The sequence below is a fragment of the Oryzias melastigma genome, linkage group LG7 (genome assembly GCF_002922805.2).
Source record: "Oryzias melastigma strain HK-1 linkage group LG7, ASM292280v2, whole genome shotgun sequence".
Lineage (NCBI taxonomy): Eukaryota > Metazoa > Chordata > Actinopteri > Beloniformes > Adrianichthyidae > Oryzias > Oryzias melastigma.
In genome coordinates, this window is record NC_050518.1 from 20,460,427 (window position 1) to 20,466,767 (window position 6,341).

Sequence of the window (6,341 nt, forward strand, 5' to 3'; positions counted from 1 at the left end):
GGGGGGGGGAGCAGTAGTCAGGATGGGGAGGCGGTGCTTATTTCCTGGCGTTCCAGTTCAGGAATAACTCCAATCAAATCTGCATTAGCAGCTTTGATTTACTATAGAGATGTAAGTGGTGAACGCTCTCCATCTTCCAGCCAGAAAAGACCAACATTGAAAAGTCACAGGATGAATATAAAGTATGAACAAATAGCAGAAGCACCAACTCAATCAACCGGTGACCTTTTAGGACTTTCCTGAAACTCCAAGTGAAGATGAAGCCGAGGAGCCAAAACCTCGTCTTTCCACGATCAGCCGTGAGCGTTTGCTGTTTGTGTCGTGCTGACAAACGCTGACTCACATCAAATTACAGGTATAATTGGAAGCCTCTCCAATCTATCTATATATATATATATATATGTATAGAATGCTGTAAGAGAAAAGACACAAAAGTTTTGATCTAGCTTCATCATGTCTATAGAAGATCCTTGATGGGACGAGTTTAAATATTTACAGTTTTCATGGAAACTGTTCAGCTGGTTTGAACAAACAGCGTTTTTGTTTTAGAAGAGAAGGATGTATTTCAGCATAAAACGATTAAGCATAATGACAGAGGGTTATCCCAGCTAATGAGGTTATAATTTACAATTTGTCTAAATGAAATTGAAGTCAATGCAGAAAAAGACAATAATCTGAATCACAGACACATTAAACTTCTAGAGGTCACGTCCTTCTCTGTGAATATTTGGAGCCACACTGATCAAACTTTAGAGATTTATCTCTGACATCGTCTACAGCGCCTGTGTCAAAGTCACGATCCGGCCCTCCAGATCATTTTATTTTATTGTTATTAATGGTCCAATGTTATCTTGTACTCATTTCTAACTTGTATAATCTTGACAAAAGTATGTTTTTATGAAGAATAAAATATTGAAAGTTATTTAAGGTTTAATTTGATTTATTAGGCAATAATATTTCTGCCTTTTTGTCATTTATATTTATGTTAAGTTACGGTTTTATAGTTTTGAAAATTGGCATTCTTCTAGCTTTTTGGACTATTTCGGCATTTACTAAAAAATGTTTAAGCTATTTTGTAGCTTAGCTAATATTCCAGCTACATGCTAGCTGCTTTGGCTAATTCAGGCTTTGTTCAGGTATTTTTTCAGCTACATGCTAACTGTTTTGGATAATCTAAGTTGTTTTTTTTTTCGTTTTGTTGGCTAATTTGGCATTTTGTGAATATTTTAGCTGGCTATTAGCTTTAACATTTTCAGCCATTAGCTTCAGCGTTTTCAGCTATTAGCTTCAGCATTTTCAGCTATTAGCTTCAGCGTTTTCAGCTATTAGCTTGAGTGTTTTGAGCTATTAGCTTCAGCATTTTCAGCTATTAGCTTCAGCGTTTTCAGCTATCAGCACTAGCATCTTCAGCGACTAAATTCAGTTTACAGCATTCACAGTTGCATTATCGCAGAAAATGCTATATATCTAGTTCATAATTATGTTAAAAAGTTAAAAAAATTTAGTTTTAGTGTGTTCAATAAATGTTTATCCTGTTTGGCCCTAAGCTGTGTTTTGGATTTTGGCCCCTTGTGTGACTGAGTTTGACTCCACAGTCTCTCCTGGTTAACACTCTGGTGCAAATCCATTTGAAAGATTTGCCATAAAAGAAAATGCAAAAACCGTAAGAAGTAAATGAAAATAAACCAATGAAGCTCACACAATGTTATCTATCACTCATGCACAGTTTGTGTCTACCTCTGTTGTTCTTTGTGCACATTACTTTCCTCTCCTGCTTTTTTTCTACCTTCAGGGCAGATGAGCCTTTACCTCTCCCTGTACAACATGATCCACGCCCCGGGGCAAAACTTTTAGCAAGATTTAACACTTTTTCTCTAGTTTTTAACTATTTGATTTGGTTTCAAAGACCATAAAATTAAATCTTATTGCTTTTTTATTGGTAACTTGGTTTAGAAAGTTTTCAAAAACAATAAAAACTGTAAAACTAAACCTTTTCCCAATGGAAATTCTGAATAAAAACAATTTAATATGGAAAATTATAAAACAATCCTCCACCAGTTTAGTATTTTACACTTTAGTAAAGCTCATGTTGATGCTACATTTGATTATCACACATGTAATGCAAATATTTTCTAATATTCTACAAGCCTGCTGCTCTCGTGTCCTTGTTTCTCCCATGATTTCTGATTCAGCTCAGCAGAGATCTGCTGATGAGTCCAGCAGAGTTAGAAGTTTAGATATTTGCAGCTAAAGTTACTCTAAAATTACTGTCATTATATCTGTTTGTTCTGCATCTTTAATAACAAGTATTCAATGGCTGGTTTGTACCAAGCTAATGAATAATAGACTTATTGCCGATAATTTAGAACTTGAAGCTGTGTGGATATCATGAGGCTCTGGAGCCACATGTGGCTCTTTCTCCCCTCACTGTGGTTCTCCGGTTAAAAAAAAACACCATGTTTTTCATTTTAAAAAGTAACTGTAAAGTAAAAAGTGAAGTTTATTCAACTTATTCACAAACAGTTGAAGGACAGAAGTTGAACCGAAACATTTTGACAGATTTTTGTGCACATTTGGAGGTCAGTGAGCACAATCATTCTAGGATGGATTTTCTATATTTGAACAAATTCAATAGTCTTAAGCACACATTGGGGTTTGAAAAATACAGCAACAGTCACCTAATTAGCCCAGATATAATGTTAGATTTACAAACTTCAGCTGAAATGCACCACAAATTGTAATTTTTTTAAATGATTGCTGATAACCTCCTACTACTACATCAGCTGGACTGACATGATCCTGTAGGGTCTCTTTTATTTTGAAAGGACATCATGGTAACCTCTGGAATAAGCTATATATTTAGTACTTTGAGAAAAAAAAACGATTTTCTCTTTGTGTTCATGTTTTATTAATGCCAAAAAAGTTAATTTAAATTGAATATAAAAGCAACAATAATATAAAATGTTGTGGCTCTCACAGGTTTGTGGTCAGTGAGAAATTTGACCCGAGTGGCTCTGAAAGTGTTGAAGACTGCAGACCCCTGGGCTAACTGAAATATTTGGATAACTTTCTTTTATTTTGACTTTTATACATTGTCCTGCCTCTATTTTCAGAAGATTTTGATTTTTTTAACCAATAATTGATCTTCTAAATCCACTCAATCCCTTTTTGGAGTCACAGGGTTGCTGGAGCCTATCCAAACATTTGTTGGGCAAAGGCGGGGTCACACACATTCACACTTAAAGGACAATTCAGACCCACATATTTACTTAAAAAGCATATTTCAGACCAACAAGTAATAACTAATGGTAATAGCTATTCCAATATCTCTTTTTACAAAGTACAAAGTAATTGGGTCACTGGAGTCCCCCCCACTAGACAAACCCCGGACCATCAAGGGGCCACATGGAGGGTCACACCTCCTCACACTCACTACAGAGGGAAAGTTTGGAGACACCAATTAAGCGGTGAAAGATGTTTTCTGGACTGCTAAACGCCACAGCGCTGTGCTGTAACCAGAACAACAACAACACAACCCTCTATCCAATTAGGCTATTTGTGATTACAAATGCAGTCCAACTGCACAGCAGCAACCACCACTGAGACAAAATATAACCAGGATTCAAAATGTTGCTTCTTTAACTTGTGTTCTTTTCTATGGATTTTTTTTGTTTGTACTGATGGAAACAGTTGAGTCAGTTTTCTGTTAATCTTGAGTTCGTTATTCATCCATGTCTGCATTGTGAAGGCTGTACTGTGGTGTAGCGGTTAGCACTCTTCCCTCCAGTAAGACGGTTTTGGTTCAATTCTCAGATGTGTTCTTTTTATGTGGACTATACACGTTCTTCTTGTGCATGTGTTGGTTTTCTCCAGGAACAACATTTTTATGGAGAGATAATAGGAAAGCACAATCACTAGGCAGCGAGGAGAATAGGGAAACTTTAGAGTTAAACTTTTTAAAAAACATATTTAAACTTTTTGTATTAATTATTGAGTAAATCTGTTTAAGAAAGTAAGAAAATGTCAAGTTTCAGATAATATTCACAATCTAAGATCAAAACGGCTTAAAAGAAAACTGATGATTCAGCATTCTAGCAGCATTTAAATACAACACTTACACACAAATCTTGGAGATGTGAAGAGACTCACAAAAAATTTGTGCGTAAATGTGGTTTTGTGTATAAGTAACAAGCCATTCGAGTGTAATTTTTAAAGATTTGTGAAGTTAGTTTCAAGCTGTTGTAATTGTACTTTGTACTTCTTTTGAATTTCATAATTTTTGTACTTATGAACAAAATCTATTATATAATTTACAAATTAGGAATTACACACCTACAAATCGATAGAGACGCACAAATCAAAAATCACGCACAAATCAAGAATTTCACAATCAAAAGTCCACAGTGATTCACAAAATACACACAACAGCATATCCAAATTAGTGCATAAATCAAAAGTTACACACAAATCCCATAGTGGTACACAAATTAAATACGACGCACCCACGAAATTATGCACAAATCCAAAATGATGCACAAAACAAAAGTATTGCACAAATCAAATACGAGGCACCCAGACAAATGACAATTATGCACAAATCCAAAATTATGTACAAATCAAAAGTTAATGCATAAATCAATAATTGCGCACCCACAAATTTAAAGAGACACACAAATTGAAAGTTGCACACAAATCAAGAATTTCACAATCACAAGTCCAAAGTTATGGACAAATCAAATACTACACATGATCAAATCAAGAAATACGCACAAATCCAAAGTGGCACACAAATCAAAAGTTAAGCACAAATCTAAAGTGGTACACAAATCAAATATTACACACCCACAAATCAAAACTTACGGACAAATCCAAAAGGAAGCACAGATCAAAAGTTACACACAAATACAAAATGATGCACAAATCAAATATTACACACCCACAAATCAAAATTACTCACAAATCAAAAATTACGCACAAATCCAAAGTGACGCACTAATCAGAAACACTGACACACAAATCGAGGTGATACTGTTTTCTCTCCGTACCGTTTCCTCTCACAGTCCAGAAACATGCTACTTTGGTGATTCTAAGTTGTCCCTACAGGTGTGTGTGATTCTTCGTCCCTGTGACAGACTGTACCCCACCATCACCCAACAGGAACTGGGATCGCAAAAGGGATACAGGGGGTTCAGAAAATGGATCTACATTGTTGTTCAGTGTGTGTTCTAAATATTGTGTTTCGTGACACAAAAATAAAAAAACTTTTTTTTTCCAAATTACTATCAGTTTAATCTGCTGGAGTGTCTCAAATTAAGTCCCATTAGTTGTCACACACCAGGGTGTGAGCAATTTATTGTCAGCGTTTGACCCTGAAGGATCGGTGAGCTGAGGAAACTTTTAGTGGTTTAACCCCCAGAATGCTGAGAGTCAAGCAGGGAGGGACTGGGTCCAAGTTCTAGTCTTTGATATGACTAGACTGTGGGTTTGAGCTCACGGCCTTCCAACCTCAGGGTGGACACTCTACCACTAAGTTGGTATTAAGTAATATTTTATTGTAACAGCACACCAATAATGCAGCCTGCTTTACTTGATAAGTTTAATTCCATCTTTGTGGATCATCTAAAGCAGGAATCTAGAACCTTTAACGCTGAAAGAGCCCTTTGATCCAGCTTTTTAGTGACAAAAACCCAGTAAAAGCTGCAAAATCTCACTTTAATGTTTAGAAAATAGGATTCATGATTTTGTGGCAATTAAACCATTTATTTATGAAGTGTAGTTTTTAAATATTTACAGTAATTGAATTACAACTGTGTGAGATGTGCGTATATGTGTAAGAATTTTAACTTGGTTTACTCAAGTTCCTTTCAAAATAAAATACACCTTGTTTATAAATGTGTGACAATTAAACCATTTATTTAAGAAATGTAGAGTTGAAATGTTTACAATTATTAAATTATAACTGTGTTAGATGTGTATATATGTAAGAATTTTAACTGTTCCTTTCAAAATAAAATACACCTTGTGTCAAATAAAATCCTCAAACTACATCAGATTATGGTGAATAGAAAACAAAGAAAGCAAAAATAATAATAATAATTTTCTGTCATTATGATTTTGGTGCACTACCATACTTTTTGGCTTGTATTATTAAATATAAATAGTGTTGGTGTGGATTTAAAAAAAAAATGTAAATGCAATTTTAGAGCTTTGTCTCTGTTGTGCAGCAGAAAATAATAATTTGTGCTTTTAATTCATCCTAGTGACAACAGATTCATACTTTTACCAAACTTTTGCTCAGTTATTTGAAAACTTAAAAATTGATAAACAAACTTGATTAAGTA